This window comes from Sus scrofa, chromosome 1, assembly GCF_054392235.1.
Source record: "Sus scrofa isolate SSC_HxYL_T2T_F1_AM1 chromosome 1, Sscrofa_HxYL_maternal_Yorkshire_Landrace_v2.0, whole genome shotgun sequence".
NCBI classification, from domain to species: Eukaryota; Metazoa; Chordata; class Mammalia; order Artiodactyla; family Suidae; genus Sus; species Sus scrofa.
In genome coordinates this window covers 11,556,877-11,570,222 of record NC_139383.1, presented here as the reverse complement: position 1 = coordinate 11,570,222, position 13,346 = coordinate 11,556,877, and the positions used below count along the sequence as shown (strand labels likewise).

The following is a 13,346-nucleotide window of genomic DNA, read 5'->3' as shown; positions in this document are numbered from 1 at the left end:
GGCACTTTTCACTTGAGCCTATGGTGATTATCTAATATAACCAAGATCTCTTCTGAGAATTAACCCTTCACCGACAACCTTTTAGTATACCAGGGTGCCTTTGGCAAATACTTGTATGTGGCATTGAAGAGTGCCCTCTGGAGCTCTTAAGAAGTTGGTGAGGAAAGGTCCACTTTTTTTCCAGGGAATGCTTTGCCTTTCAGGTAGGTCAGCGGATCAGTGTTTCTGGTCCATTTCAGTCTAACTGCATTCCATTCGCAATATCATTTTTATGATCATCTTCTGATCTTTTTTCACTAAGAGGCTCCTCAAAGAGACCATGGCCGCTAAAATGTGATTTCTGGCAATGAATTTAACAGCAAAAATTCATTCTGACTCGTGGTATGTTATTGAGCTATTCCTCTTTGTCTTAAACTGCAAAAAAATTGCTAACCAGTTAAAGAGGAATTGCTGAAAATTGTCAGTGATTAGGATGGATCCACATATCACTGGCATGGCTTTTCAAAATCCAGCTTTTTCATTATTGGTAAAAATTTCCAATTGATGTATTTATTAAGCACCTCCGATGATTGCCAAGGTTCCTTCCAATTCCAAGACCTTTCTCTTAGTCTCTTCTTGTATAAACCATCTTAACTCCTGATTCTATGACCTTGAGTTATAGAATTTAAATTCCACTCAATTGATGAGAAGAATTCATTTCTAGTAGTACAAGCTAAGAAAATGAGTCATTCCACATAAATTAAATAATTGTATTCACTTGAGAAACTGATATTAATATTTTGATTTTTTTAAAATTAGGGGTAGTAATAATACAGCACCAGCTCTCTCAAAACCTAGATTACTTCAGATCTGGAGAAAGCAGAACTGAAAGAAAATCCACTTAATCTCAGAGAAGAAACTTGATAGTGTACGTTACAAACTTCAATAGTTCCATTGATATGAGCAACTCTTTAAAATCCTATTTAAAATATTCCCCAGTTTAGTAGAGTATCTTTAAGAAGGACAAATCTATGCTATTTATCTAATGGATTTCTTGACAATTTAAAACGAACACGGCTTACTATGCCATCATTTTAACACATTTATTTAAATGTGCCATACTTAATATGCAACTTGAAAATCTTTGGGCTGACATAAAAACATATTTGTCTAGCTCAGATTTGCCCTTCTGAAGCCAGGCCCTATTTCTTAGTCTTGCTTTTCTGGCTCTCAAAGAAACGACAAAAAATTCCCCAGCTCCTAGGATTATTTCCTGCAACACAAACTAGCCTTTGTGGTTGTATAATTTCAAGCTTGAGATTGATGTACATTTAATCATTTAAAATTACTGCCTAACATCTCCCTAGGTTTATCACAGCATTTGCCTTATAAAAGATATCCCTTAAAGGAAAAAATGCTTTAAGTTTAGTAATAGGCTTTGGTAGATAGGAAACAGATTCTATTATGAAAATATTCAAAGTGGAGAGAGTGCCTGGGTCCTCATTCAAGGCCATTTAAATGGCACTAGAATTATCAACATTGATTTTTACTTTTTTAAAGTGTAGGATTACTGAGTGTGTGCGTCTGTGTGTGTGTGTGTTTTCCATAACTAGTTTCATATCCTCAAGTCTTGTTTTTTCAAATTTTAAAATCCACCTAACATCTCACTTCTTCAAAGACATCCCAAATGAAGCTAAGTTGTCTCCATCCAAAGCACTTCTGAAATCTCTCTTATTCAGGTGTAGGGGGACCTTACAATTTAGCCTTTATCCCATGACCTGTATTGTTCTCTTTTTATGGGGGAGGTCATTAAAATAACCACTAGACTTCTCAAAGGTGATATTAGTGAAAGATAATTATGTTGCCTCACTCAACTTGCCAGGGATAAAATGAGCTATTTTATAAATGCTTTGGAAAGTTAAACACTTTGACCATTTCCCTTCTCCTCTGCTAATGGGGAATGGGGTTGGGATGATTTCTGAGTGCACAGGCCATAGGATCACAGGGATTTTGTCATTTTTGGTGACAGAACTAAGGAGGAAGAGGCGTTTCCACACTGGGGTGGGAATAACATTGGGAAACAGAGAATGTCTGTATGTCATCATGAGCTATAGATACACAAGAAGCTCCTGGCACTCCATTTGTTTGTCCGTCCATCCATCAATCCACCTATCCATCCATCCATCCATCCATCCATCCATCCATCCATCCATCCAACCAACTAACCATTCATTCATTTACTCATGCCACAGGTATTTTTAGCATGCCTTCTCTCTGTGTGTAACGTGATTGGATAAAAGACTGATTTGTGAGCCCTGGAGCTTTCACTTCAGGTTAACTACTTTTGTTTTTTGCTTTGTCTTGGTTCCTCTTTAAAGAGCCTCTGTGTCCTCTCTACCTGTGTTTGCCAGGTTCAAAGTGAGTTCAATACATGCCTTTTATTGATGACAATGTTTACAAAGGGCTTTAAACCTAATTTAGCCACTGAAAATTTCTTATGTAAGAGTTTCTTCTTTGCCAAAATCATTTGTCTTTCTTCCTTGTTCTTTTCTTTAATATCATTTCATTTCTTATATGACTGCCTGCCATTCCTCTTCTTATCTCCCCTATCCTCTTGCATTCATATTTTTCCTTGGCTAACTAAATAAAAATGCTTGGAGGATTTTTTTACTCCCACTTTAAAAAAAATCGCTTTTATCTCTACATGACATTTCCTCTTTTCTGATAGCTCTTTCATTTGAGTGCTTTTTTCTTTTGCCTTTTATTTGGCATTGCTTTTTATTCCTATGCTCAGTGAAGTCAGGTTTTTTTTTTATACATTCTTCCATTTCTTTTCAAGTTGGCCTGTATCTGCTCTCAGTCTCTCTTTTTACTTCTTCTCAATAAATCTTTCTTACTCTCTGATCTTTTCTTCTCTCCCCTTCTAATTTTCATTCCTTGAAAATTTTTCAAGAAAAATTTTCCAATTTTCCAATATACCCTCATCTTTTTATTTTCCTTTGTGATTTTCTTATTCCTTTTTTTCAGTTCTTTAATTCTTACTTAGTACTTAAAAGGGAAGGACAATTTGGAAACTTTTCTTTTTTTCTTTTTTTAAGCTATTGCCAGGACAGGGTACACCTTTTGGGCCTGCATCCCTAAGAACAGCAGCAACACAGGTGGTGATGGGTTTGAGAACCTGCCCTCCCCAGTCCTGTCATCAGAGCATCATGGGGCTGAAGAGGAAGCCAGGACCTCACACCTCAGCCTTTATGCAACAGTGCCTTTTCATCCCACATAGACAGAGCTCTTTATTCCTTTCTTAAAAACCATAGTTTAATCACTCTTTCAACTTTCAAAGTACCTATATCTAACTTCATCCCAGTCGAAGGAGGCTGGAGAGTCCTCTCCATAGGACTGAGGCAGAGTGAGGAAGAGCATGTTTCCTTGCATCTCCCAGTCCTGCAGCAGCCACGTCACATCTGGGGACCACCGAGAGCGTGTTGTGGTCCTAGGCCTTTCCCTCCAGATTCCAGGTGGCCATTTTCAGTACTTCCTCCTGCCTCTCACAGCAAAGCAAGCGTGCTTGTGGCTCTGCTTCTCTGCTACACTCCTCTTCCCCTCGGCCATTCTTCCTCTGAGAACATGGCTTATCATCAAAGTAGTTTTTCACCTGTATATTCAATTGGGAGGCATTGCTCTCGGGTCTCACTCATTGTACAAATCCTGGGCTGGCATCACATCAGAAACACCATGGAATGGATTCCTGACCCTTTGGCCTCTGAGCGACAACCGTGCATTTTTCTTTTTTCTTTTTGGCTGTGGCATGCAGCTTGATGTGAGATCTCAGACCATCTCAGGCTAGGGGTTGAACTCTGGGCCACAGCTCTGAAAGCATTGAATCCTAACCAGTGGGCAACCAGAGAACTTCCAACTATGTGTTTTTCAAGTCCCTTCTAGAGGACTGTGATTCATCGATGTCTCTTTGGTAATTCTGTGTTGTGCGTGGAAATGCTTGCTGAGATTTAAAACAAAAACAAAAACAAATGTACATCTCTCTTCTATTAAAATAGATAATTCCTTTCATATTTTCTTTCCTGGTTTTCACTTTTCCTGCATTTCATGAATAATTATTCAATGTTCCATATGTTTGGATGTAGACTGCTAATAAGTCCTAGTCTTTTCTTTTCTAGGTTCTAACCCCCAATAATACAGATTTCAAGGTTAGAACGAGAAGGCCCCATAGATAGGATCGAGCCTGCTTTCACCTCGGAGACTCTGAGTACAGTAATGCAAGGGTAGCAACAGTCTGTTTTCAGCTTTAAAAAAGGGAACGCGAACCAATGACAAAGTGCAAGACTATAAAAATGTTATTTTTCAGTTCTCGGCAATAATCCATTCAACTTAGTGTATTAGCATGGGTTATCTCAAGAAGGGACACAAGAAATGATTGCCTAATGAAGGGGAGTTGGCAACCCCAAATTTTCGTGGTATGAGTCCAAAATGATCAGTGTGGTCCTTTGTGTTCAAAAGGTGAGGGACTCCTCACAAGAACTTATTCCCGATCCAAATACAGAGAGGTTGGAGGAGGGGCGGTGTAGAACTCAGGGGTTTTGACTCCTCCGCAAAAGCCTCTCACCAAAAAAAGAGGGTGTTAATTTGTCCTTCCATTCAACAAACAGTGACTGAGTGCTTATTAGAGGTCCAATGAGTAGAAAATGGGAGACACAGGGACTCACAGCTGAGCAGGAAGACAGCCACATCGCTCAACAGAAAGTGACTCAGGTGAGCAACCCCACAGGTGCTGGTGCTCTTCCAGAGGGGGAAGAGGGTTTGGGGGGGAACCTCATAAACCTTACAGTTCTTGCTTTTATGGACTATTTATTTAATGCCTATGTGTTATACTTACAAAATGTGCTTACTTTATGTTTATTTGTGTCTTTCAACTTAGGGTATTAAATTTCTCTACAATCAGCCCTTTCACTACTTTCAAACCTCTTACACCACAGCATCATTTCCCCTAGCTTGACGGTACTCAAGAAATATTTCTTTGATAATAATGACAGGTGGTTTGTACTTTTTCCACTTAGATGACAATCTCATCATAAATCCCTATTGGATTTCATTTCGTTGAGGTCTGTTTTTCCAACTTGCGATCCTTATTAACTTTAGCCAAGATTTTATGGTTGTGGAACATCCCCTACAAATTTCATTAGCATGTTCTCAGTTCACTTATCTCAGGACTAATAAAAGCATAAAACAGAACCCCACCCAAGGCCAGCAGCTGTGCTCTGCCACAGTCCCTACTCACCAGCCGGCTTTGTAAGGAGGTTTAACGCATCCAAACTCTCCCCAGAAAGTTTCTAAAGTCAAGGACAGCAAGCAAAGTTCTTATTAATTAAATATTTAACATTCACTATAGATATATTAATTTGTAGTCAAATTTAAGACAAGGCAGAGTTGTATTTTTATGTGAGCAATGTACTTAATAGCAGGTTAGGGCTGTTTCATAATCATGGTGCATGCTCTGTTTCCGCTCATTTTATAAGACCCGGAGCCTAATTTTACTATGTCAAATGACTATAACGTCTTACTATTGTGTCTTTTCCTTCATGACATATTGTTGGTCAGAGCTACGATTTATTGGATTTGAGTACTTGATCAGGAACACAGCCCCTGATTACAAACTGGTTTCTACAGAACAATACAATCTGCTTTACCGTGATATGTTTTATGATGAAGTTCTTTAGGAATTCATCGTGGTGACACTTGTGGACTTCTTATACTTCAAACTGCTTCAAGTTCAAATTCCTATCAAGGGCTCCTGACATAAAAAAAAAAGAAAAAGTTCATTACATCAAATAAACCAACCTAACTTCATTTTTTTTTCAAGAGAGGTTTTTATTTTTATTATATACTTCAAGAACAGAGTCTAAACCTTATTTGTTTTGCATAAAAGATACTGAAATGTTCTGATTTAATGCAGTGACCATTTAAAGGGAAAGAGAGAAGAATGATTTAAAAGGGTGAGAGAAGGAGAGAAGTCCAGAGGAAAGAAGAGGGTTTGCAGAAAGGAAAAATATGGAAAGAAGAAAAACCTGGGAGTTCCCGTTGTGGCGCAGTGGTTAACGAATCCGACTAGGAACCATGAGGTTGCGGGTTCGGTCCCTGGCCTTGCTCAGTGGGTTAACGATCTGGCGTTGCCGTGAGCTGTGGTGTAGGTTGCAGACGCGGCTCGGATCCCGCGTTGCTGTGCCTCTGGCGTAGGCCGGTGGCTACAGCTCCAATTCGACCCCTAGCCTGGGAACCTCCATATGCCGCGGAAGCGGCCCAAAGAATGGCAAAAAGACAAAAAAAAAAAGAAAAAAGAAAAAAGAAAAACCTGGAGCAGGGAAAGAAAGATTAGGAAAAAAAAAAAAAAAAAAGAGAGAGAGATGGGCTGAGTCATCAGAATGAAGTCAACTAACTACACTTAGGATTAGTCGCTGTTCCTATTTTTCTTGCCTACAGCCCTTCAAAATAGTTATGACCAAGGATCTGCGCACACACCTTCAGGGACACGTGAGGGTTTGGACTGGGACGACTCCAGCCGTCCTTTTCTGCGAGGAAGCCCCACAGCATCGCCCAGCAATGGCTACGGTCAGGCTGAGGTGGAAGTTGGTGTCTGAAAGCAAGGTTCTCCTCCCTTTTTCTCCAGATAGGAAGCCACCTGGAGGTACATTTGCTATAGGACCAAGCCCCTAACACTGTAACTTCTGGAAGGCCAGTAAGACCCAGAGTCAGACAGAGACAGCCTCTACAGAGTGGATCACCTCTGTCCAGCCTCTTGCGGTCAAACTGCTTCCTTCCACCCACTCTATTGCCCCAAACGCTGGGCAGAACTCTTCCCAAATCACCCCACAACTGCCTGAGTGAGCCTGCTCATCCCCAGGTGAACCAAGCTCAATCTCAGTCATATAGAGATAAATACACACCACTGGTCTGAGAGAATTACTAATAATTGGCATTGGTATAGCCCCCAAATTTCACAAACCTTTTTTTAGCTACACTACCTCATGAATCCCTATAATAACTTTGTAAGGGATACATTATAATTACTATTCCCACTTTCCTGATGAATAAAACATGATCAGAGAGGTTAAATAACTTGCTTCATGCCACACAGCTAGGAAGTAGCATGGTGACCACGTAACCCTCTGGTTCTAATTCTAGCAATTTTCCTACTAAACCCTCAGAGCTCTCTGCTTACATTCAGAATAAGTATTTGATGAAACGTCAGGGCAGAGAGTGCAAATACTTCTTAGCAGGGGCAAGTACAGGGATCTCATTCTTCCTAAGGGTAACACTTCTCCACTGGTGACGCCTACAACTCTGTTCTTCTTTTGTCTCAAACATCCACGTTCTCTTACTCTCCTCTCACGAATGGACTTCCATACCACCGTCTTCTGCCCTTAGACGGAAACATCTGACTTTGCTCTCTGAGTGTGCAGACGGAAGAACCATTCTGCCGAGGCTGTTCTGTTCTCCAGCTGCCCTGAGCTTTCACTCATTTCAGTCTGAGCCTGACCTCAGTTCATGAACAGTCACAGCCATGGAGGGCGGACCGGAGAGCTACAAGGAGTAAGGTTCTACCACTAACAGCTCTCCAAGAAAGCCACAGTTGTGTCAAATTTATTTCCTTAGGTGCCCCTTTCTTTAATACCACACACTTTTTCTTCCTATATCTGGTCTTATCACTGCCTATTTGAATCATAAGTGAATATCATTAGAAAGGCTGGTTTACCAAATGTTAGCAACAACTACATTTATAATATAATTTTTAACTTATTGAAAAAATGTTTTGGATTTGAATGACATCAAGTTTTACCATCACTAAGACATCTACATTCCAGGATACCATGCTGGAAGATACTGGAGTTTTTATATATTATTATACATATTATAGATATTATTTATATATTATGGACTATTTATATAATAATAATATATTAGTATATATGTTACATATATGTGTGTTGTACCAAAAAAGATATCCACTTTATATTCAGAGACACTCATTATTTTAACATGAATTACATTTATCTTTTTCACTAAATATGGTATGTTTGATGCTGAGATTAGGAGGGGAAAGACAGAAAATAAAAATGTGTTTCTTGGAGTTCCTGTTGTGGCGCAGTGGAAACAAATCCAAATAGGAACCATGAGGTTGCCTGGCCTCGCTCAGTGGGTTAAGGATCTGGCATTGCTGTGAGCTGTGGTGTAGATCGCAGCTGTAGCTCTGATTTGACCCCTAGCCTGGGAACGTTCATATACTGTGGGTGCGGCCCTAAAAAGCCAAAAAAAAAAAAAAAAAAAGTGTTTCTTTTCTGATGGTAGTTTAATACATTGTTCTGCAATTTATTACCTGGGTGGCAGTAAATACCATCCAGTGGAAACCCCGTATCTACCTGCCTCTGAGGAGTAACAAAGGGGAAGAGATCATGGGGATTGGGCAGGAAAGAGATCATAACAAACTCATAACTAACCTGCCGAGTTTCTGGAGACAGTGGGCGGTGGGCACAGCATAAAAGATGACTCCCGGAAGCCCAGAAACTTGGAATGGACTCGGGGTGGGGGAGGATTGGGAAAATGAACAGGAAACGCTGTTGGATGAGACACACTGTGTCTTCCTTCGTAGTTCAGAAAACCCCAGGGGTCGGGGATCAACATGTGTTCAGAAGAGGAACTTCAGCTAAGTGGGTCCATGCAATAAAAAGAGAAAGAAAGCTAGAGAAATGCAAGTCTGCCAACTGGGCCAGATGTCCACCGACCAGAAGCTCATCTGCTCATCTCCCATCGTCCTCTCCAGCAGGCCTTCCCTTGGAGAACCCTTGGATGGGACTGGAGGCGGAGAAGAGCAAAAAGTAAAGCTATGTAATGACAGCAACAGGTGCTCCGTAAAGAGTAACCGGGTTAACTCCAGACTCAGCCCTCCGCTGCGTCCTCCCTCCCTGTCCTCAGCTGCTCCTCGACTGAAATACTAACAACCTCGGGGTCTGTCTCCTGCCTTGGGTGCAGCTCCACCATACTCACCAGACATCATGAACACCACGTGACAGGGCTGAGCTCACTCTCCTCAGTCCTGGCCTCACTTCCTCTCCTAGAGACATTGTTCCTGTTTCTGTTCACAGTGATATCTCACTCTCAGCCATGAAAGCTCAGTCATCTTGTTCAATTTCCAGGTTCTGCCAAATTTTCTTTGAAAAGTTTTTTTTCTTCCTTTTCTGTCCCATTTCTATGTGGACCTCCCAGTTGCTATGACCTCACCCCTCCATTCTGTCTGACATACTAATGCTGGAATGTTATTCTTTAAACACTCAAAAAGATCATGCTGAAAGACTTCCAGAGACTTTATTTTGCCAATGGAATAAGGACTGCATAAGGCCACACAGTTCATTAGGGACAGAGTTATGGCTCGAGCCCAGGATTTTTTAACTTCAGTTCCAATACATTTTTCACTAAAGTATGTACACTGTATCTTAAGAATTCCACACAGGAATGCATTATTTGTCCTATTTTCTCCCCACATACTTTAGGGTTTTTTTGTACTTTGTTTCAATCTATAAGCTGTCTCAGTTCTTTCTGGAAGTAGGAGGGATCTTAAAATTTAAGTAAATTAAAACAAATATTAGTCACAACAAAAATCCTATATAAGTAGACAGATAAAATTACATCAAACAGATAGAATCTATTTTTTTTTTCCAGAGACAAATCATACTGAAAGAATTTGATTTCACATGCCATTAGCTATCTAGTGCAGATGATTTCTGATTCAGGATTCTCTCTGCACTGACCCCTGCTTCCAGGAAGAATATCTATCCTGACAACACAAGCTGGAGTTAGTTCCCAGTACGGAGCACTGACCTTTAACCTACTGGGTTTCAAGAGTATCTGGATAGCTCAAAATCTCAATATTGTAGAAGAATGGAATACCATCCATCCAGGGAATGTTGGCTAAAACTCCATTTTAGCAAAATCTAAGTTTGGGTTGGAAGCTTCTAACGAAGCTATTTCTAAAGTCTTCACTGGTCCTTAAGAGGCCTCCTACAAGGGACTTGTAGCTGACTTCAGGGCTGAGAGTCCAGGGAACTGGCAAACAAAAGCAGAGCACTGCAGGGATGTGAGCTCCATAGCTGTATCCTTGCAGATGCGCTTAGAAAAAGATGCTTTACTGAAAATCCTAAAGCAGGGCTATGCTGGGCTCAGTCTTTTGAGGACCAAAACCTTCTATAGCCAATCTTGGGCAGAGTAGTTGTCTCAACTATCAGTGGATTTGCTTCTTATGCCCATCCAGTTACAACAAATGACAAACTGGTTCCATATACAAAGCCTTTATTTGGCAATTTTCATCTTCAATGCACTTTCCAAATGTTAACTAATTAATCTGTTTGACAGTGTTCCATTTCACAGCGGTACACTGTTTATGGTCATAAATCTTTGATATTTTATTTCTGGGTTTTTTTCCCCCTGTCTTCTTCCAAAGCCAAATGAGAGAGGTTCTTTGCTTATGTGATGCTGGTTTTCCTCCACAATCTGGATGCCCTCATAGTGATAGGTGATCAAGTGAGAAAAGAAGATGAGGATGTGGGAAGGAGAGAAGGAGGGAAATAGCTTCCCCCTTGTGAGTACCAGCAGTGCCACCCAGACAAAGAGTCTGCATTCAGGCAAGCACAGCCTCTGATGGTGCCACCAAGATCTCTCCAGCTCTTGAGTGAGCAGCAAGTATTTACTGAGCACCTACTATGGGCCAGGCCCCTGTTCTGAGCACTAGGCATAGAGCAGCAAAGAAAAGAGACCTCAGTCTTTGCCCTCATGGAGCACTAATATCAGAAGCTTTGAGATCCACCTCAAACATCTCCCTACAACAGTCTTATTAACTATGTGTCTTCTTTTTCTTCCGCATTTCTCAGGGAAATGAGTTTCACACATTTATTGTTAATGGGGTAGATACAACCTAATTTATTCTAAAGCTTTCTCCTGCAAGCCTCGAGATAAACTCTCAGGAATTAGTGGCCAAATCCACACCTTACCATCTAGACTACTAGTTCTTGATATTTTTGACGTCATAAACATTGTTAAGAATCTTATAACTATGCATCCAATCAACAGAGAAATACATATGTGTCATAGATATATATAATTTATAAATATGCATTTCGTGCCAAGCTAAAGTCCATGCGCTGCAGGTTAGGCAGCATCACTAATCCATAAATATCACTATTTTTTTTTCTTTTTTTTTGCCATGCTCACAGCATGCAGAAGTTCCTGGGTCAGGGATTGAACCTGTGCCACAGTAGTGAGCTAAGCCACGACAGTGACAAAGCCAGATCTTTAACTGCTAGGCCACCAGGGAACTCTGAAATATCATTATTTTACAGACTTCATTTCCTTTAGATTTCAGCTATCACAATTAGATTTTGCAGACTGGAGAATGCCCATTATTATCACTGATTCTCATACCTGAGTGTCTTCACTTCTTGAACCTTTTGGAGCATTGAAAAAAATTGAGCTATGGTTGATTTACAGTACTATATTAGTTCCCAGTGTACAACACAGTGATTCAAAATTTTTATAGATTATACTTCTTTATAATTATTATCAGTGGCTATACTTGCATGCTGTACAATATATCCTTGTAGCTTATCTATTTTATCCATAGTAGTTTATACCTCTTAATTCCCTACTCCCTATCTTGCTTTCATCATTTCTTTGAATTATTCTGGCCCTTTCAAAGGCAGGATGAAAAAATGCACAGAGCACTCTAGCTGTGGATAGAGTCTTTTTAGAGAGTATAATATTGGTTTCTGCATCATTTTTAATCTTTTAATTGAACCAGTACATTGTCTTTAAGGTACAGTCTATAATGATGATATGCTCCATGTTCTAGATGGTACCTGAAACTCTGGAATCCATCATTTTTTCTAGATAATTGGTCTTACAGTCCCCTGAATGGCTTTTCTTACACTTGCCTATAAGGAATTTCATCTGTCAATCTTCTGCTCCCATATGCAGTCTTGTGGAAATTTCCATTTCCTCTGCATACATGGCATAATATTTCAGTATTAAAAAGAACTTATTGTCATGTGCAAACCTGAGGATTTTAGTATAAACAGTCCCTTGTTAACATCTTAGCCTCCATTTGTGAGTTGGCGCAACTTGAAAAATATTTATCCTTGCCCTTCTCTCCTTTTTGGGGAGCCAGTGTCAGTTTTCTTCTCAGATAAAATAGTTAATTAAATTCTGTGTGTGGTCCCAAATAATATATGGCAAAATATTCACAGTGGACATCTCTGGCTAGCTGGATTAGAGATGATTTTAATTGAATCCATTTTGCTTCTCTGCATTTTCCACATTTTCTACAAAGAATATCTATTGCTTCTGTAATGAGAAATATTACTAAATATGCATAGTTTTTTCATGGAATCTTATCCCACCCAGGCCTAATGAGTATTTAAATTGAGGACATCTACTGCTTGCTTCCTTCAAAATATCAGAGGGTGACTCTCCCTTTCAGAAGCTCTCTTGCATTACACTGTAGATGATCTTATTCTTAAATGCATGGGGCCTCATATCCATTGGTCCTCACTCATGAATGCCTGTCACATTAGCAGCTGTGCCAGTCCTTCACTAAATTAATGTGTCTACACAAGTTTCAGTGGATCCCAAATGTCACCCTTGAATGTCTTCTAAACTCTTGGGTAGGGCCCATTTATTTCCAGTGATTACTCAAGTTTGGGAAAGAAAATTGTGACAAAATGCCTTATTGATTCAGTCAAGACATCTAGTTTATTTATTGCTATTTGGTTTTGTACCTGTGACTGATCTGCTTCAAAAGTTAATTTAGGAGTGAGACTGTCACGAACGCTTTGCTTTATAAGCTGATTCATTCTGCTATCTCCTTTTCAGACCTGCATGGACTTTTTATATTGTGATCATCAATCAATGGGTCTCATTGATTCTCTTGCTATCTTTTTGGCTCCCATGTTTCTAACACATTTAAATGTTGGGGTTGATCCCTTACACAGGTCCCTCGATTCCTTTTTAGCTTGAAAAATTTAAAATTTGCATCTCTTCCGCTATGTGTGACATTGCTTATATTTTTCTACCTAGGCAAATTTATTTTTAATATCATGCCTTTTAAAACAATATGTCCTTTTTAAACTTCACTTAGATTGCAAATTATACAGAAATACGCTGTGGGCTGGACTTGATCTATAGGCTGTAATCTGACAAACTCTGATCTAGGTAGAATTTTCTGTATAGCATTTTCAATCCCCAGTGATTCTATTCTATTTCCTTTGCCCACAAAGTTCTGCAACTTATTTTTGCTTAAGAGGCCCTAAAATGCA

General features: G+C 39.8%; 1 protein-coding gene across 1 annotated transcript in view; it reads right to left on the bottom strand.

Annotated features, from left to right (window-relative positions):
* NOX3 (NADPH oxidase 3) overlaps window positions 1-13,346 on the bottom strand; it is a 102,561-nt gene that overhangs the window by 5,159 nt on the left and 84,056 nt on the right. Inside the window, exons 13-14 of the transcript XR_014844235.1 lie at window positions 5,679-5,782; window positions 5,270-5,321 (exon numbers count right to left, since the gene is read on the bottom strand). The gene's annotated coding sequence lies outside the window, so the exon portion shown is untranslated. The remainder of the gene's footprint in view (window positions 1-5,269; window positions 5,322-5,678; window positions 5,783-13,346) is intronic.